At 39.5% G+C, this 22,107-nt stretch overlaps 2 pseudogenes; both read right to left on the bottom strand.

Moving 5' to 3' along the window:
- Window positions 1–10,073: 10,073 nt before the first annotated feature.
- Window positions 10,074–10,193, bottom strand: LOC129890944 (5S ribosomal RNA; annotated as a pseudogene).
- Window positions 10,194–14,254: 4,061 nt separating this feature from the next.
- LOC129890984 (5S ribosomal RNA) lies at window positions 14,255–14,376 on the bottom strand (annotated as a pseudogene).
- Window positions 14,377–22,107: the final 7,731 nt, after the last annotated feature.

Below are 22,107 nucleotides of genomic sequence, written 5' to 3'. Positions count from 1 at the left end.
AACGGGTTGGTTAATTAATTCTTAACATTTTCTCCTTCGACTTTCTCTTATTTTCTCTTCCAAATTCCAATTGAAAAGCTGGATTTTTACTTCCATTAAGGTCTTAAAATACATATATACGTATCCACATACTTAAGGTACACCGTATATAATTAATTCACGGAAGAAAATTGGAAAACTCACCTTTAATTCTTCAAAAATATTGCTGCCTTGTTCCTTTTGGTTCTTCACGTTTTTCCTCTCATTTGGCTGATGTTTTTGGATGGAAAATGAGTTAAAGAGTCAGCCAACATGTATATATACACCTCCTTAGGAGGTGACACGTGGCAGTCCCCTAGGGTGACACGTGGCATCCTCCTAGGGTGACACCTCGTCCAAGCTTCCAACACAAAACTGCCACGTGGCAGCGTGGGGTCCATCCCAAGTAGGTGAGTCACCTGCCTGCTTGTCACCTGCTTGCTTCACTTTCGTAAGTTCGGAAACTAGTTTTTGCTCCCTCTCGTAGGTTCGTAATCTCGTTTCACTTTAAGAGCCTATGAAACCCTTTCTACGTAAGCTTGGTATGTAATCAAGTAACTCATGTATGTAAGATTTCTAAATTAGTAGCTTACGTAGATAAGTCGAGTCCTACGACTCGTTACTTGGCCTCCGATTCCTTCCGGATTCTTATGATTCCCCTTCTAACCTTCTCTAGTATGGGGTATCACATTCTCCCTTCCTTAGAGCCGTTTGATAGTGTCGTAGCGTATCCGTCTCACATGATAATGTCCAAGGAACTTATGAGACATTCTGAGTTTAAAAAGGGTGGGGTGTAACATCCTTCCCCCCTTTAGAACATTCGTCCCCGAATGTTAAACAAAACTTCCCTTAGAACTTATATAGACCATCGGGGGATTCGTTTCTATTTCCTTACACATATTTCCATCGAAGTACTTAGTATACGAGTTCCAGGAGTTGGGGTTACCTGTTGACCTGGTGTGTTATGTCCTCTTTTTAATTCCTTAGGTCATCCCCTTTTCTGGTTTTGATTTTTGCCACAGTACCTTGACGGAAGGCACGTCCTCAGTTCGCAACCTTCTAATTTACCAATCGACGATGGAAATAAGTTTCTCCTCATAGGATAACTCTTTCATCTCATGGACTTCATTTATAAAACATACTATGGGTGGATCGCTAGTACATTCGCAAAATATCTATATCTGATAGGCTGGGTGTATGGTCTCCAAATCAAGTGGTAAGCTCAACTTACCAGCCACGTTGCCCACCTTATAAGTAACTTGATACAGTCTAATATATTCTGGGTCAAGTTCCTTTTCTAGGTGAACCTATGATGAACATCCAATCATCAACTTGAACTCTATATGTCGACGTCGATTATCTGTATGTCATTCCTGCCGACTCTGGGCTTTTAGTCAATAGCTTGCTTAATCATGTCGAGGCCATTGGAATACTAGTGTAGTAATTATTGTTGTAGGAAACTTGATAAGTGATGGATAATCATTCCGGCTACCTTCGAAGTTAATCTCCCGGCTCGTGACATATCTTATAGCGTCTAATAGTGCGCTCAGTCTGTTTAGTAGCTCGAGGGAGAAATGCGGTACTAAGACCTGTTTGTGCTCCTGACCTCTTCTTGGACTGATCTCAAGGCATTAATTATAATTGAAGTCCCTTTATCTGGATATTAGAGGAGGAAACCTCACGGAACCTTACCATTCTCCATGTTCTATAACTCCCCCTAATTTCAGCAGCATAGGTGCTCTTGATTGGAAGCAAATGGGCTGATTCCTTAGCCTAATCACAACAAATCATATAGCACCCTACTCTTACCAAGTATAAAATGGGTGCGTAATGACGTGGATAATTTGGGAACCGTTAGCCTCGTATAGTCTTTCTCGACTCTTTTCAGGACTTTAACTGGCATTCGATCTTTTGGGTCCTTCTTCCCCTCTTTTTCCAATCCTTAGGGTTTGCTACCGAATAATGTTGCAGTCCCCCATATAACGGCGCTCGTAGTCATTCTGTGCTTTGTCTAACATGATCTGGTGTAATTCCAAAAGAGTTTTGGCATAGAAGCTCGCTATCCTATAGTAACCAGCTAGTTCAGTCAGTTTTACTTAAACCTTTTCACAATTTCCCTTACCCCAGCTTATAATCCTCTAGACACATTATCTTGTGTCATTCTTTTACCTTTACAAGAATACAAGAGTGTACAAGAAGCATCCTAGCGTTACCTCGCTAGTCCTCATATCTTGCCCTGCCTTTCCTCCCTTCCTACACTCGAGGTTGGGGTAGATCTTTGGTCCAATCGTGGCCATGTCTTACTTTACCCGTAGTACTAATTCCATCTCGGTAGTTTGGCTTAACTTATCTTTGCACCTCTCGGTAGTTAGTTGCAACTTGGGCTCCTTTGTTTGGGATAATAGTCCTACCATGTTTTTTTTTACTCTATAATTTTACACCTTCTCGGCGGATTAGGTAACCTTTGATCGAAGGAGTAGGGACTAATATTGTTATTCCACAAGTAACATTCCCTCTAGAGTCATCTAGCGCTAGAGTGCAAAATGAGTTTTGTAGTCCTTGTCATATTGTGGGATTTCCGACCTTGGGCACTGCTCCCTGTCATTTGTAAATTACCTCAGCTAGTACCCTTACCTTTTTGGGTTCTGCTTTTTCTCCCTCAGAGTTGGCTACCAAGTGGTGTCAAAATTCCCTCGCCCACTAGCACATATAGTCATTCTGCGGTTTTCCTCTCATTAACTAGTTCTATGTTGAAGAGTTGTGGTACTCAAGTGTGTCGTCAGTTAGCAAATAGCTAATCCTTATTGTTTTTCTTAAGACCTTGTTACGATTTTCTTTACCATATCTTATAATACTCCGGGTACATAATCTCATCTCGTTTCTCCGTTACTAGTCAGATGCTTCTGTCTCGCGTGATCATACCAGCACTAACGTATTAAGTTCCATCAGAATTTCGAAGTAAAGCGTGCTGGGGTGAGAGTAATATTGGGATGGGTGACCTCCATGGGAAGTCTTCAGGTCGCGTTTCATTATAACCTTTTCCACGAGGTGCGGGCACTCAACTTAGCTCCAGATTTACCTCAACGTTGTCTCGCGAGTCTTTATGTTTTGCCCCGTCTTTTCGTCTGTTATCTTGCATCTAGTATCGGCGTACACCTTTAGCTCCACGATCCTTTATTCACTTTATGTTCTCCTTATTTTCTACCACCGGAGGCTTTCTATTCCTTTTTCTTAGGTTATTAATCTATCGCAATATCATTTGCGACTAACTCTATAACCAACATTTTGGCTTTTGGTCTAGCATACTGTCGTTATCCTTTGTAGTGCCTGTTGAATTATTCAATATCCTTTCATTGGTACATTGTTCTGTTTTTATATGCAGCCGCCTTCTAGTGTTATGTTGTTTAAGGTCTCCTCACAAACTTCTTAACGCTACCTTATGTAGCATTCCGGCTTCCATCCAATTATTGGTAACTTCCAGACCTTTCCAACTTGGTTTAACAAGATATCTTATCGAAGTTTAGACGTCTATCTTACATTTATTGCTATATCAATTGCCTCCTCCTACCTTTGCCATTTTCTCATTACCTTCCCCCCTTTAGAGGGTACTCGTACTTTCATTTGTTTGTACTTGTAGTCATTCAATTTCAATTAGGCAGTACTATTATTCCGACGATAACTATTCCAAGTTTTCTTGAAGCAGTGGCTTTGTCCCAACCTATATCCTTTGTTTCTTGGGACGAATATAAGTTGTGCCAATTATTCCTTAAGTTTGCCATCCTCGTCCCTTGAGGGTTCCACTATTTTTGGGGCGACGTGGTGTACCCGCGTCATTTCTTTGTATCTTAAGCCCCATGCTCTTACTGCGTTCTCAATGCAGGCCTTTAACTTAGGCAACGCGTACTAAGTGCGTCTTACTAGTGGCTCCAATTTATCCCTGCATACTCATATCACACTATTCAGTTCATACTTACCTATCCCCCTTTTAACTCGTATATATATTTGGTTCCTGACATCTCTTTGAGGTGCTTTTATTAGAAGTTCTTTCCCCAATTAATCGGTGGCAAATTATAAACTATTATCGTACATCATTTTCCAACTATTGTTGGAAGAAATCAGAACCTCTTAAACATCACAGTACTTCTTCTAATACTTGACCTACCTGGTCTCTTTCTGAGTTTATCCTCAAGCTATAAACAACTCATCTGATTTACAATTAGGAATTAGAGGTTTGGTATTTTTTTCCCAAAAAGAGTGATACTCGTTCGCGTGACATCTTATCCTTCATCCTGAGCCTCCTTTTTTTTACAACACAATTACGGTTGGAGATACTACGGTCTGAACTGTACTGCTCAGACAGACTTTTGTTTCTTCAAAATAATTTCCTCGAGTAAGAAAAGTATCCCTTATTGACGACATGAAGAGTACCTCTTATAGTTTTAATTAAACATAATAAGGGTACTTGATATCAATCTCCAGGACATCCTAAAAATCTATGTTTCATTCCCTTTTCCTTGTTCTGGGAAAATTTCGACAAAGTTTCCTCTACATTTCTTACTTATGCCAAAACCTGCACGCAGAAAATACCAACAATGCCTCACAGGGCCAACATATATATATATACATATCATATCATAGCCACACAGGGCTTTCAATGTCATCTCATATCGCAGCCACACAGGGCTTTCAACGTTAACAATAATATAAAAATACTAGACTTACCTCATATGTCCAACTCCAAACTACATCTGTTGCACTTTTTGTCTGCTTTTCTTTCAGGTTTCAACTTTATATTTCAATACCTTACCCGACGGATATCTTCCGTGGCTTTACTTTACTTACCTGCATGCTTCCTAACTTTCCATGTCGTCAGTTACCTCCTTCTATTGGTGTCGTCCTTCTGTTAAGATCCAAGGTTAGTATAAGGAATTTTCCTATGACTTGGATCTAAAGCACGATCTCAGATGTAGAAGAAAAGTAACATCCTAAATGTCCTGTAGCTTCCTGTTTATAGATGTGGCGCGCAACACACCGATAAACAAGACTCTACTAGACACGATCTGCAGACACTCCGAGGACGAACTGCTCTGATACCACTTCTGTCACGACCCAACCCCGTAGGCCGCGACTGGGGTCCGACCTGGACCCCCCGTACACATATCTATTAGCTGAGGTCACATTGAATCGTGAATAAGACAATATCATGTAACAGAGCCCCACTAGCGATAACATTTTCATAAACTGTAGCCCTTTTCGTTTGTATCACAACATGACAGGGAACGCAAGCCGATAAGGCTGCCATAACATAATAACATATATCATATATCATGTAGACCCAGCTTAATCAAACTGACATACACAACCCACATATACATGTCTGCAGACCTCTAAACATATAAATGACAACATATGGCGGGACAGGGCCCCCGCCGTACCCCTGAATGGATAAAACAATTTCTATACATCCGTGGACAGTATCAAAAACTAGGCTCCGATACAATGGAGCCTCTTCCAGCTGAGCTGCATGGAATCCTAAGCTGACGGACTCCCAAAATTTGTATCTGTACCTGCGGGCATGAATGCAGCCCCCCAAGAAAGGGGGTCAGTACGATATGTGTACTGAGTATGTAAAACATAATATAATACAACTGGAAACATATCTGAGATAGAGAATCAGGGGATAAGATATCAATTCAGAAACCTGTACCTGTACTTTATGAATTACAAAAACATGCATGTTCGAGTCATCTGATATAGCCGGCCCTTTCGGGGGTCCGGTGAATCATCTCTGTAAATCATCTCTGTAAAACCATCATGGCCCCATTGCCATCACCACCTTATTACAACACATCATCATATATTTATACACGTATCCTGGCCCTCTATTGAGGGACTCAGTGAATAATGCAGTGAACTGTGCACGAGAACATATCCTGGCCTGGGACTCAGGGAAAGATGGGTCACAGTATACACGAGTAAAGTAATGAGCAACTATATGCAATTTAAATCATTATCGAAGACTCAACCGTAGAAGAAAATTAAGCTATTGTCTGAGAATCAGGATTGTAATGTAATCACCTTAAATGCCCTTTAAATGCCATTAGGGGCTATATTAGCTAGTGTTTTGGGGTCCTTAGACACGTACTAAAGTAAAGCCAAATTGCTTATGGAACCAGAAACATTTGTTAACATATAGTCTGTAAGACTTGGAGCTTGTATATTTGTTATCTCTATAGCATATAACAGTTTCCAGGGATAGTTCGACTACTGTAGGAGTTCAATATTCAGAAGTAAATAAGAGATGTTTGAGAATAGAGTTACCCTAGAGCTCAGATCATATTTAACTTACAACTAAGACAAAGACATGCCCAAAAGAAGAAAGAGAATAAGCTTTATGTAGTCTGTACTTTGTTTCAGATGACCTTCATACACATATTTCATACCCGACCCATTATAGGGCTCGGTGAGCCACTATGGCATTCAAATCTCACTTTCGTACCAAATACATATCAAAAAAAGGGAAAGATAGTTTCCCATACACTATTCTTTAGCACGTAGAAGCCTTAACAGGTAATACTCAATCCTTGTAGGAGTGTTAACACTTAACTGTAGTTAGGGATTATGGGGCGTACCTGGAGTTCTGGGAATGGAATTATTCCCACATTCCACATACAATTCACTTAAGGCTAAAACTTGCCAAAAGGAAAGAAAGATAATTGTACGTGCTTATACCAAAACATGCCACAAGAAAGCTTTACATACCTCTTGGGAGTTACCCTTTATCCTGCTCGCCTCGTCGTCTTCTGAACCTATTCAATATAAAGTAATACGAATATCAACTACTCTTAACTTTTTAGTATCTGAGGTTACGCCTTAATGCTAATGGAATCTATTCCCTTAGTCGTTTCCTCGACTAGTTCTTTAGTTTGTTAAGGCGTTAACGAAAATTGGGCAGCACCTCCCCTATAATGTGCCCTATCCAAATTTACAATTAGGTACCTAATACCTACAGCCAACCAACAACAACAACCTGCAGCAATTCATACCAACAATATACAACATACACTCCAAACGACTTATTCAAAAATACGATATCAAAATAGGGCGTCTAGCCTTTATTTTGTGACGCCTTTAATTATACATAACGAGGGGTCATGTGGCTTCGACTAGAAGCACCCTAACCCACATTAGGACATATTCAGGCCCTGCAACAACAAGCCACACCCCTGCACAGCAACTCACAAGAACAACACTTTGTTTCGACAACAATTCAACTATAACGACTAAAAATTAGTTTATTCCGAACGCCAAGTATTTCTAAGCCATTTTCATATTTCCATCCACCAATAGGGCGTGTAACATGCTCCATCAGAACACATAAAGCTCAAATTTAAAGAAGAAACCTTACCTTACGTTAAACTTGTCAAACTCGCCAAAACTATCCAAAATGTGAAATCTGGACAGTTTACTGTTTCACCTTGTAGCTTCGTTTCGAAGGGGTAATGGAGGGAAACAGGATTTACGTCCTTCATGAAAGTCATAGACATATGTCTTAGGGTCGCAAAAAATTTTGAATCATCCCTACATCAATTTTGTACAAAACGATATGACCAAAATACTTACAGCTGTCCGTGTAGAATTTCCAAAACTAAATTTGAGCAGTACCTCCTCTACACTTCATCACCACTTTTGAAGCTGATAAAAGTAGAACTGGATTTTGGAGTCTGAATGAAAGTTATATAACCACGAAATACCTTTCCAAAACATATTAAATCACTCGAAACGAATCTGTACACAAGAAGTTATACCAATATTACTAACCACTATCCCTTCCAAAAACGGGTTGGTTAATTAATTCTTAACATTTTCTCCTTCGACTTTCTCTTATTTTCTCTTCCAAATTCCAATTGAAAAGCTGGATTTTTACTTCCATGAAGGTCTTAAAATACATATATACGTATCCACATACTTAAGGTACACCGTATATAATTAATTCACGGAAGAAAATTGGAAAACTCACCTTTAATTCTTCAAAAATGTTGCTGCCTTGTTCCTTTTGGTTCTTCACGTTTTTCCTCTCATTTGGCTGATGTTTTTGGATGGAAAATGAGTTAAAGAGTCAGACAACATGTATATATACACCTCCTTAGGAGGTGACACGTGGCAGTCCCCTAGGGTGACACGTGGCAGCCTCCTAGGGTGACACCTCGTCCAAGCTTCCAACACAAAACTGCCACGTGGCAGCGTGGGGTCCATCCCAAGTAGGTGAGTCACCTGCCTGCTTGTCACCTGCTTGCTTCACTTTCGTAAGTTCGGAAACTAGTTTTTGCTCCCTCTCGTAGGTTCGTAATCTCGTTTCACTTTAAGAGCCTATGAAACCCTTTCTACGTAAGCTTGGTATGTAATCAAGTAACTCATGTATGTAAGATTTCTAAATTAGTAGCTTACGTAGATAAGTCGAGTCCTACGACTCGTTACTTGGCCTCCGATTCCTTCCGGATTCTTATGATTCCCCTTCTAACCTTCTCTAGTATGGGGTATCACATTCTCCCTTCCTTAGAGCCGTTTGATAGTGTCGTAGCGTATCCGTCTCACATGATAATGTCCAAGGAACTTATGAGACATTCTGAGTTTAAAAAGGGTGGGGTGTAACAGGTTACATGGCAGCAACCATCAGCCTATACATATATTTTTAACCATGTTCCATCCCTTCAATACTACAAAATAATGCCCAACACAATACCACAATAATAACGACTCTAGCCAAACTTTAACCCGTTAGAATAACATCAAATCAGCCTCTACATGATATGCAACGTTCTTTGGTCGTAAAATATATATTTTCATGTTTCCAATACATATTTATACCTTTTATAAAATTTCCAAACCCTTTACCAAAACATGGAAAAATATAACCACACCATACCTTAATGAACGACTTCCCAAACTTGCTGAAAATTAGCTTCGAAAGCTCTTTAACGTGCTGGAAATTGGTGGGGTTGTTTTCTTCACTTCCTTTATACCCCAACAAGTATTTTAAGATATTAAAAACTATTATTTAACCATAGGATACCTTAAATAATTAATTCATGGAGAAAAAGTCGGGGGCTTACCTTGAATTGGAGCAACTCGTGGCTCCCTTTCTTTTGCTCTCACGTTTTTCTCCCTTTTTTTTTTCTAAGTTCATCTCAAGAATGAAGACTTAGTCATAAGACCAAGTATATATATCCACTTTTAGAGAGTGACACGTGGCATCCCCTAGGGGTGACATGTGGCAGCCTCTTAGGGTGATATGTGGCATCCCCCTAGGGTGCCACCTCACCCATGAGACCACTCATATATTGCCACGTGGTAGTGTGGGTCCACCCCAAGCAGTGAGTCACCTACTTTGTCCAAGTAGGTGCATCACCTACTTAGTCCAAGTAGGTGCATCACCTACTTGTTTCAAGTAGGCGCATCGTCTCCTTATTTCCCTTCTGTGGGTTCATAATCTCATTTCACTTCAAGAGCTTATGTATTCCTTGCTACTTAAGCTCAATGTGTACTCAAGTAGCTTAGTTATGTAAGACATCCTAGTCGGTAGCTTACGCAAGTAAGTTGAGTTCCACAACTTGTTATTTGGCCTCCAACTCCTTTTAAATCCTTATAACTCTATTTCCAACCTTCCCTATTATGGGCATCATAATCTCCTTTCCTTAGAGTTGTTTGATAGAGTTATAGCCTATCCGGCTCACATGGTAACTTTTAAGAAGCTTTCAAGAACTTAGGAATCTTTCAAGAAACTTAAGAAGCTTAAGAATTTTTTTAAGAAACTCAAGAATCTCTAAAGGTACCAAAGTCTTTCGAAGTGCAAAAGTATGGGGTATAACATCCTCCCCCTCTTTAGAGCACTCTTCATCGAATGTGAACAAAAACCTTCCTCCAGATCTTATACCGACTATATGAAGAGTTTCTCTATCCCATTGCTATAACATATAATTTCATCGAGCAATCAATATCAGAGTTCCAAAGGTTAGGATTACTTGTAGACATAGGGAAGAGGTAAGGATACTTGTGTTTTATTTCCTCTTTCACTTCCTAGGGGGTCACCCATCCTAGTACTACTCTCGCCCAAGCACGCTTAACTTTGGAGTTCTGATGGGATTCGGTGCGTTAGTGCTGGTATGATCGCATCTATCCCTTGAGGTCTCCACCAATGGTCCCTCACACGATCTCAGATACTGCGGATTCTATCTGTTTATTACTGGCCTCGAGATCTATCCATCCCTTATGAGATCTCTTTTGAAGTTTAAGCGTTCCTATTTACATATAATAGCGTTGGTTGATTTTCTCTTACGCTTGTATTTCTATTGTCTGCTTCCCCCCTTTTAGGGTATACCCATCTCATCCTCTGTTTATTTTCAACTATTTACGTGCAAATGATTCTATTCCAACATATTTAACATGCTGCACCATGTCTACACCCTCTGTTAGATCATCCATACTTTAGGTTGCCCTTATAAAAAACCCTAGTACAACCATGGGGTGCGTGGTATACTCGATAGATAGTACATAATTTAGTCCAAAGACTGATATTCGAGTTATATAACTGATATAGTAGTTTATTCGAGACCACATTTCATTTATCCCAATTTTTATCAGCAATCAATGGATAAATATATGATGATGTAGAGCCTAGATCTATCAGTACATATACAGTCTAGGAAAAGGTCAATAATGTACCTGTGATCATGTCTGGAGATGCCTCCTGATCCTACTGGGTGGCCAAAGCATAAGTGCAGTTTGAAGGACTGCTAGAACCAGAGACCCCGCCATGTTCTCTATCGCGGCATGCTGGTGTAGCCGCACCCTTCCCCATGGGGTGCATATCTACCAAAAAAGATGATAACCCAGCTGATCTGGTAGGCCAAGCTGTGCTGCACAAACTACCCTTATATGGGCAATCTCTCATCGCATGGCCTTGACGGCCACAAGAAAAACAAGCCCCTATAACAAGGTAGCACTCTCCCAGATGGTACCTGCCACAATAAGAACACTGAAGCCTGGGTGACCTCATCTGACCAAAGTCTTTATCTGGCTGCGAACGGAAAGCCCTGTAGTTCAGACCTACTCCTGAATATTCTGTACCATCTGGTCTCCAGCCTAGGGACTGTGGAGGTGTACACCGCACTAGCTGGGTGGGCTATCTACTATCCTGCTCCGGAGATGGTCTGCTCCAGAACTCTCCAGAATACCCGGCTGATTTGGCTCTCTTGGGTTGACTCCTACCAAAATCTCAGTCGAACTGGTATCCTCTATGTCTGTCCTCCATTCCCTGAGCATATGCCTTTATACGGGCGATGTCCATCCCTTGCTGGGCAGCCATCACCAAACAACTATCAACCAGATACCGATCTAGTCCCATCATATATCTATGCTTTCTGTCAGTCATGTCATCTACCAAAGCAGGTGCATATTAGGCTAATGAGTCGAACTCTAAACTATACTCATGAACACTACGGCCTTGCTGCCTCAACAGTAAAAATCTGTCCACCATGGCCATCCTCATCTTAGGAGGTAGGAAATGACTAAGAAAAGCCTCTACAAACTCGTCCCATATCACTGGAGAAGCGACTCTTCCCCTGGACAACTCCCAGGACTCATACCGGTTAGCAGCTACCTCGTGTAGTCTATACGAGGCCAACTCAACCGACTCCTTCGTAGAAGCCTTAATCAGATGCAATGTATGCTGCATCTCCCTAATGAACTCCTAGAGATCCTCCTCAGGCTTTGTCTAGAAGAAATCTGTAAGATTACAGTTAGAAACTCACAAGCCCTCGAACTATCTGACCTATGTACCTGATCTCCACCTAAACCTTATCTATGCTCCTGGCCTGCCATCTATCTAGTCAAAAGTTGGACCGCATCCCGCATAGCCCTATCCTCAACTCCTGGATATGGATCTAGAGGCTCGGGTGCTGGGGCTCCGAAAATAGGCGGTGAAGCCGCCCTCTAATCTACAGCTGGGGCAGCCCTAACCTCCTCTGATACTGACGGTGTCACAAAATTGGCTGTTAGGGGCACAGTCTCTCGCTCAAGATGAGGTCGGGCCCTAGTAACCCTGTGGGCCTGACTAGCCTCATACTAGACACGGTCTGTAGATATTCCAAGGACCAAACCACTCTGATACCACTTTTGTTACGACTCAACTCTTCAAACTGTGACTAGTGCCCGAGTTGGGCACCCATATATACCCCTAGCCCCACTTAGCATGTTAGCAGAAAAGACAAAAGTAGGAGTCAAAAAGGAGTCGCTAGAGAGCATATAAGAACAAATATAGAACAAGAGGGTTGTTAGGTCCATCACGGAACAAAGCCTAAAAATAGATACATAACCCACATCACAAATCTACAAATCTCTAAAGAATGATAGCCTAGTCATATGATAGGACAGGGCCTCGTCGTACCCTTAACCAACATGTACAAATGTAAAATAGAAAAGTTAGTACCAACATAGGGATCCATACAAAGGAGCACTGCCAACCAGCATGGTGGATGTCCTAGGTGAGCGGATCAGCAAACCGAGCATCTGTACTTACGGGCATGTAATGCAGCCCCCGAATAAAGGGGGTCAGTACGGATAATGTACCGAGTTTGTAAAGCATGGACTGTAATAAGTAAAGCCATTATCAGAATAGAAGGTGCAAAAATGAGAAATATATCCAGAATATTAAAATGCTTTTCATAACCACAGATAATGTATGTAGAAAAACATATGCCATATCTGGCCCCATTATAGGACTCAGTGAACAAATCATGGTCGCCGACCGTCACTGGCGCCACAGCACATCATAACTCTAGAGTAGGGAATATCTCCGTAACAGATCATGTCATATTAGATGGTCATATCAGATCATATCATATCATATGTGTACATGGCATATCATATCTCCATAAATCAAACCCATGTACAGGGAGTACCTGCTCCCTCACGTCGGGGCACGGCGAACAATGTAGAGAAGTATGCATGATAACAAATCCTGGACCGGACTCAGTGAAAGAAGCATTAAGGCATCCACGAGTGGAATAGTGAGAAACTAAATGCAATATAAAATACAAAACATTTCCAGAGACTCGATAGCATAACTCCGATGACAAGTCATATAAGAGAAATTGAGCGATAATCATAGTGCATGTCTTTCAGATGTCACGATGGTCTATGTCAAAATAGTCTTTCTGAATTCATTTCCATATTTCAAAATATATTATGGGGCTCAATGGAATAATTAAAATAACAGTCATTTAATATTTGGAAGCGTAGCAAAAAGTTTCCTTTGAATTCTACTCAACATAAGTCAAATGAAATAATTACAATGAGCTATCGTTCAAAATCAAGACACGAGTCATATCAAGTACCTTTTGAAATTCACTATGGATTACATAAAAATAAAACTTCCGGAATTATATACTCGTATCAAAGCGTAGTAAAATGTCTGTTGGAAATCAAGAAATTATCCATCCTAGTGGCTCTAGGAATAAGAACTTCCTTGGTACCATATAAAATTCATATATTTTTTTCATAAAGACCATGACAAAAGAAAGATTAGCTTTACATACTTATGCCAAATCATGCCAAGAGAAAGAATAAGCTTTACATACTTATGCCAAAAATATGCCAAAAGAAGGAAACGTTAGCTTTACATACCTGTTATGGATTAATCACATCCAGACTCGCTTCACTACTACCTTAACCTATTTAACAAAAAAGTAATTCTAAGTTTAGTAAAATTCTACTCTCTAGCTTGTAATTCTACCACCAATTACCCATAGGATCTAATTCCTTATCCATTTCCTTAGACTAGGTCATTACTAGTTCCGAAGTTATCGGAAATCGGGCAACATCTCCCCTATAACTTGCCCTATCCAAACATCCGTTTTAACCTACAAACCTTAGCAAACACATTAAAAATAACAACCATCAGCTAAACTTAAGAAGCTTAAGAAATTTTTTAAGAAACTCAAGAATCTCTCAAGGTACCAAAGTCTTTTGAAGTGCAAAAGTATGGGGTATAATATCCTTCCCCCCTTTAGAGCATTCGTCCTCGAATGTGAACCAAAACCTTTCTTGGGATCTTATACCGACTATATGGAGAGTTTCTCTGTCCCATTGACATAACATATACTTTCATCGAGCAATCAATATCAGAGTTCTAAAGGTTAGGATTACTTGTAGATGTAGGGAAGAGGTACGGATACTTGTGTTTCATTTCCTCTTTCACTTCCCAGAGGGTCACCCATCCTAGTATTACTCTCGCCCAAGCACACTTAAGTTCGGAGTTCTGATGGGATCCAGTGCATTAGTGCTGGTATGATCGCATTCATCCCTTAAGGTCTCCACCAATGGTCCCTCATACGGTCTCAGATACCGTGACTTCTATCTGTTTATTGCTGGCCTCGAGATCCATCCATCCCTTATGGGATCTTGTTTGAAAGCGGTCCTAAACTCTACATATGTCACTTGCTCGGGTAAAGGGTTATTGCCTTGAGGAGCCAGGGGGATTTGAGCATTATTAGCATTGTTTCCCATTTGCAATGGTGGTTTTCTTGGAGGCATGATTTCTGAATATTGCAAAGAAAGAACGTTAGGGAGAGGAAGTCTTAAGGGAAACTCTATAGTATGACATAGATCATGAAAGAAATGGAAATTCCTAAAATGCCTTATAGCCTTCTATTTATAGATGTGGCGTGCTTCACACCAATGAATAAGACTCTACTTGATGCAGCATGTTGTACTCCACAAGACACTGAACCTTGTGCTGTGATTCCAAGTTTGTCACGACCCAACCTAGGGCCTAGTTGTAACACGGCGATCAAAACCCTGAAGGGCCCCAACCAATCCTCTTATTCATATCGTGAACATACATAAGGTATAGAAAATATGAAAACATCATAGAGAAAAGTCTAATGTAAACATAAGGAAAACATGATCCGACAACATAAGCCTCTACATACTTGTCCAACAAAGCCTTTAGGCATGAACATTGGCGGGGGATAGGACATATCCGTAGATCACAAGAAGTAAATTTCTTTGGAAGTACAAACAATAACTCGTACTTGTCCTCGATAGATGATGACTCACCTAGACTTCGCCGTAGGAACTAAGCTAGCCACGCGGATGGATATGATCCTCAACCTCAACTCCTACATTATGAGAAAATGTAGGCAAAAGTATGCATTAGTACGTTTGAATGTACTAAGTATGAGGGCATGACATGCAACATAAATAATGATATAGAATGATCAAATAAAAAACATGATAAAAGAAGAAAGTTAAGGACATGAGAGAATCATAATGATCAAGCATTTGGAAAGCATAATTAATATCGTGAACGTACACAAGAGATCATAAATATGTGGGATAGGAATCATAAATTACATTAATACCAAGCGAGCTATAATATGAAATCCCGATGTTTCCCCTACACCAGTAAAAGAGGGAATCAACTTGCCAAGGTAGACTCAACCCCGCTAGGAGGGTGATACATATGCTATATATCGATCAACTAGCTAAGCCATGAAGGAAACATACAGTGGCACGTAGTTTAAGAGATATGATTCTTCTACTAAGCTTTTGGCAGGGCCCCTTCCTCAAGTCCACTAGGTGTTAAGTCAAATCCAACATAATACATACATAGCATAAAAATCATAATAAATATATATCATAGTCATGATCATAGGCTTAAAATCAGAGAGTAGCTCATTTTCATAACATAAGTGCAATGTGGGTATTGCCCTTCCAAATTGCATAACATACGTACATAGTCGTAGTTCATACATAATTCATACCTTAAGGCACTACATTGGGCCCTAAGTAATCTTTTTCATAATTTGCATGAAAGTCATGATTTGAAACATACTTATAATTCATGATCAAAGTTGAATTACATATTAATAATTCATACTCGAAAATTGGGGTAAGACATGTATGCAAGATCAATTGACTAAAAAATCATGATAATACCTTAAAATCATTCAATTGCTAATCATACTTCATAATTTGTCATAGAAAATATGCTTTATGCATGAAAAATCATAATTTTACTTAGAACTCATGTAATTCATATGGAAACATCATTATGAAGATCAAAAATAATGATTAAAAGCATAATTTAAATAGCACAATAAAATTCATAAGATTAGGGTTACAAACCCAATAAAAATTCATGATATTTTAGAAGAAATCCTTGGGACTCCATGGCTGAAAGGGATCCATGGATCAATCCATACATACCTTAATTGAATTTGACCTTAGAAATGGAAAAAGAGACTTGTTCCTCAAAGAAATCCTAACCCAAAAGCTTGATGAAGTAGATAGTCTTTGGAGGAGGCTTAAGAGTGAAGTCTTCTAGTTGATTGGCAGTTAATGAGGGAAAAGAGCAAATTAAAGAGTTTAGGATATTTTCGTATTGAATCTAATCCCAAAAATGTCCACATATATTAATTAAAGAATAAGAAATGTCTAAAATACCCCTTATTAAACTACAGTTGGGGCTCACCACGGAAGCCCCATCATGGCCTCGTGGTTCTCACCACAATCTGTGGTGGTGTTCGTGATGTTGGACTTAAACCTAATTTTTTTTAGAGTTGTAGGGAAAGTTTCAGAACATTCTTCACGGGTCACCATGGTCTATGAAGAGTGGACATGGCGTAGGTCCTGCAACTCAACCTATAAGCGTGACCACTACAGAGCTCACCACAGTCTATGAAATATTCCACGGCCCGTGGTATCCAGTCGTGGTCCTAGCCTTGGGATTAAGTTTTAAGGCTTCAAGGAAGGGGTCACCATGGAAGGCTTTATGGTATGTTGTACTCACCACTGTCTATGGTGACCTGTCGTAGACCTCACCCTGCAAAGCTAAGCTTCAGGAACATCACCACGTTGGCTCACCACGGTCCATGGTGCTTACCATGGCCTGTGATGGCCTCCGTGGTCATTATCTTATGCCTAAAATTTTTAGTTTTCTAGATTTTTAGGTTTTGATCCTTGTTTCCTGACTTTGCATATTTTGGGGTCTTACAAATGAGTTCCTAATACTTAGAGAAACGTTCCCATGTAAAAATTCTCGGATTTAGATTCCATTTTTGGAATTGTAATTTGAAGCTTTTTGACCCCGATCTCTCGAATTTTACATTCTTGGTGTCATTGGACTTGGTTTATGATTGCGAAACACTATTTGAATAGATTGTGACAATTTAGAGTATATTTGGAAAGGGAAGGCTTGATTTATTGATTACGATTTGGTTAATGCAAGTGAATCTCACAAAATCTCTAATTTTCCTTTATTGTGTGTATTGGGGAGTAAAGGGGAAGATATTACAGATTGAAATATGATATTAAATAATCTATATTGATCGAGTGGATTAATAAAATATTAAATGTGCTATTATATTAATTCAAGCATAACATGTCGTGATCTTGATATCTATGTGTATTTAATGAAATACTTTGATAGTCTAATTATAATTGTAGATTGTTTGACTTGATATATTCCTCATTACTTGTGTGAGCATGTTGATTGCATTAGTTCTATAGAACTGTGATTAATTGGATGTGATTATTATTTCGAGGTTATTTCTAATGAGATGTTATGATGTCGCGGCTATTTTTGGTGGGACATTATGATGTCTAGGTCATTTTTGGTGAGATATTATGATACCAATGTCATTTATGGAGGGATACTATGAGGTCAAAGTCATTTCCTATGAGAGTGTAATGTCGAGGTCATTTTCAGCGAGATATTATGATGCCAAGGTCATTTTTGGTGAGATTATGATGCCAAGGTCTTTGTCGGCAATTGCATGCATATATTATTATTGAGTGTGCATACACACATTCCTGCATCTCTGGTGATAGGCTTGATGCTTTTATTTGACTCGTGAATATTTGTACGCTATGACTTGTGATACTGAGCTGTGATTTGACCATTATTTGAATAGTTTAGTATGAATTTTTAGGTTGGGCTCATTTTCTGTCCAGATTGTAGTTATTGAGGTTGTATTGAGTTTTAAAGGAGTTCATGTATCGTATTATATTTACTTAGTTTTGATAGTCAGCTTGTAGGGTAAGCTTCCAAAAGCTTGAGAGAGGTAGCTATTGTCATCTAGCGGACTCTCTGATTTACTGTACTTTTATACTTTACTCTATTTGAATACTGAAGACATATTGAGACTTATATCTTTCATTGCAGTTCTATTTTAGTGTCTTGTACATGTGAAAACCAATATTTTGGGAGTTGTCTAATTTGAAAGACTTTTTTTATTACTTGCCTATTTAAACTGTTTTTGCTTTATTTTTGTAAATGTTGGGTTTTAGGGAGATTTATCTTATGGGAAAGGACAGGTGCCTTCACACCTAGATTTGAGTCATTACAAAATGGTATTAGAGCCTAGAGTTTATAATTCTAATATGTACACGCGCAATCTAGGTAGAGTCATTAGGATCGGTACAGAGACGTCGACACTTATCTTCTAGAGGCTATAAAGGCCGTTAGGAAACTTCCTTTATTCATTCTATCATATTATGTCGGGTTGTTATCATTAGTGATGAGTGTCATATGTTATTTTCAAAGATGCTGAGGACTAGAGCTACGTTTGTTGGTAATAGAGAGGTAATCCCCGAGGCAGTTGTTGCGACCTCGACTAAGGGTAGAGGTAGAGGCTGAGGTCGTAGAGCAGTTTTTGGTAGAGGCTATTTCCGAGGAGTGGCACCTACCCTAGGTTGTGCTAGAGAGACCTCCTAAGAGCCACATATTGAGATTGTTGAGGACCAGGTTCCTCCCGTGACTGCAACACCATTGGTTCAGGAGACCTTATTAAGGATGATGGATATGTTCGAGAGTTTTACAAAGGGTGTGGCAGGCATGCCATAGGGTTCTAGACTAGGTTTGGTGCACAAACTGTAGAGCAACATCTAGGTCCTAGTAGTTCAGAATCAGGTAGGTCAGCCATCATTGGTTCCCGCACCAGCTATTAGTGTATTGGTTACCCAGATATGGTTATGACTATAGGAAATAAGAAGTTTTATATGAGGTTTTAAAAGATGAAATTACTTCAGTTCTAGGATGATTAAAGCGAGGATGCTCATGATTACTTGATGTTGCATCAAGATATATTGGAGGCAATGAGTATGGCTGGTGCCCAAGGTATTTGATTTGTGGTATTCTAGCTCCGTGGGTCAGCCAGAGAGTGGTGGAAGACATTCATGAGGTCCAGACCAGTTGGATCCCCTCTAGTTGAGTATGGAGTTTTTTCTAGTGCTTTTGATGATAGCTTCATCCCATGGAGAGTACGTGAAGAAAGTAATTGATATTTGAAAGTCTGAATCTTGGTGGTTTTTTTGTTGCCAAATATGAGGCACGTTTTTTTCATTTATTAAGGCTTGCTACAATATTGATCCAAGATGAGGCAGAGAGGGTCCATAGATTTGTGAAAGTTTTTACCTTCTCATTTCAATCTTATGTATTCAGATTGTCCCGTGATGAGGCTTCCTTTTAGTACATTGTGAGCACTACTAAAGAGGTAAAATTAATGGTCAGAGAGGAGTTTAGGGACCCTAAGAGGGCTTGAGCTAGTGGTTAGTTTTTAGGTACCTCATCTGGAGGTAGGGGTTCGTAAAGAGGCGGTAGTTTTTTTCAGTACTAAAGACCTTTTCATGCATCTATGCAAACAACTAAGAGTGGGTAGGTAGTTCGAGTATCTCAGAGGTCAAGCCAAGGTAATTGTGGTATTCCATCGAGTTCTTCACAGCAGTCCTCTATCTTCATATTATTTTTTAGTTGTGGAGATCTGGGTCACTTGATACGCCATTGCACTCTACAGATATATTTTGGGGCTGAGTACACTTATTCAGCTACTCTAGAGAGAGATACGGCACCTTTGACTTGAGGTTGTGGTAGAGCTCAGACAGGTAGAAGCAGTAGGTCCTCTGGTAGTAGTGTTGTGGTTCCATGAGGTAGAGGTATAATTCAAGCGGGTAGTGGTAGAGGAGTTCAGTGCTATGCTTTTTGAGGGAGACTGGAGGTTGAGACTTCAGATATAGTTGTTATAGGTATCGTCTTAGTTTGCCATCAGCCTACATCTATGTTGTTAGATCCTTGATCAAATTTCCTATGCGTCTACCTATTTTGCATCTAGATTTGATTTGACTTGTGATCATATGCCCTTGCATGTATATATTTCTAAACTCGTGGGTGAGCTCTTAGTAGTGGATTGAGTATATCGATCCTATCTTATTTCTTTAGCTAGGTATGATACTTGGGTGAATATGATTATACTAGGGATGGTAGAATTTGATGTGATATTGGGTATGTATTGGCTTTCTCCTTACAATGCTATTCTTGATTGTTATGCTAAGACTGTGACTTTAGCGATACCTGGTGCTCTGAGGATTGAGAATGGTTCTTATCCAAGTAAGTTTATCTCTTATATGCATGCTCGGATGTTGATTAATCAGGGGTGTATGTCTTATTTGGCCTTTATTCGAGATATTATTGCTGAGTCACTTCCTCTAGAGTTTATTTCCATAGTTAAGGAGTTCGTCGATGTGTTCCCTAGTTATATTTTTTGAGTCCCTCCAGATAGGGATTCAACTTTGCCATTGACTTAGAAGAGATGGGCACTAAGCATATTTGAATTGAACCTTATCGCATGGCTTCGACACAGTTGAAGCAATTGAAGGACTAGTTGCATGATTTATTGAGTAAGGGGTTTGTTGTCCCTATTGTTTCACCTAAGGGTGCACCGACTCTGTTTATGAAGAAGAAGGATGGTTCTATAAGGATGTGCATTGATTAAAGATAGTTGAACAAGGTGACAATTAAGAACAAATATCCTCTTCTTCATATTGATGATCTATTTGATCATCTTCTGGGAGCGGCCTTATTTTTTAAGATTGACTTGAGATCTAGGTACCATTAGCTGAGAATTAGGCCATCAAATAATTGTAAGACAACTTTTCAGACCCGTTATGGCCATTATGAGTTCTAGTTATGTCTTTTGGGTTGACTAACGCCACAAGAACTTTCATGAAGTTGATAAACGAGATATTCAAGCATACTTAGACTCTTTTGTGATTAATTTTCATTGATGATATCTTGGTGTATTCTAAGACATAGGAGGATCATGCTTATCATTTAAGATTAGTGCTTCAGAAATTGAGGGAACATAAGTTATATACAAAGTTCTCAAAATGTGAATTTTGGGTTGATTCAGTAGCATTTCTAGTACACATGATGTCCAAGAAGGGTATTAGAGTGGATCCAACAAAGATAAAGGTAGTTAGAGGGTAGACCAGGCCTACTTCTCTGACCGAGATTTAGAGTTTTATGGGTTTGGTTGGGTATTACCGACACGTCGTGTAGGCATTTTTAAATATTAGGGCTCCATTGACGAGGCTGACTCAAAATGTAGTAGATTTCCATTGGTCCGATGAGTATGAGACATGCTTTGAAAAGCTCAAGACCTTATTGATTTCAACTCTTATTTTGAACTTACCCGAGAAGGGTATGGCTTCACTTTGTATTATGATACTTCCGGTGTTGGCTTATGTGGAGTTTTGATGTAGAAAGGAAAGGTAGTTGCGTATATGTTTAGCTAAATGAAGGCTCATGAAAATAATTTCCCTACCCATGACTTAGATTTAGCAGCAATGTATTTATGTTGAAGCTATGGCGTCATTACTTGCATGGTGTGCATTATGAGGTATTCACTGATCACTGTAGTCTTTTGTACATCTTCAATCAAAGGAATCTAAACTTGAGATAACAAATATGGCTTGAGCTACTAAAAAAGTATGCCATGAATATATTATATCACCCAGGGAAGGGTAATGTGGTGGCTGATGCTTTGAGAAGTAAGGCTCCTAGTATAGAAAGTATTCCAACGATTAGTGTTAACAAGAGGCCCTTGTCTAGAGATATTCAGAGGTTAGCCAATAGATTTATTCGATTGGGGGTTTCTAATGAGAGTAAAGGATCTATTTCCTTCTTGAAACTCGATCCTTATTAGTTGAGCAGTTCGGGAGAGAAAGTTTGAGTATAAGAAGTTATGTCTC

Source organism: Solanum dulcamara, chromosome 5 (assembly GCF_947179165.1).
Source record: "Solanum dulcamara chromosome 5, daSolDulc1.2, whole genome shotgun sequence".
NCBI lineage: Eukaryota > Viridiplantae > Streptophyta > Magnoliopsida > Solanales > Solanaceae > Solanum > Solanum dulcamara.
Note: the sequence above shows the minus strand (reverse complement) of the source record. Positions and strands in the feature narration are given on the sequence as shown.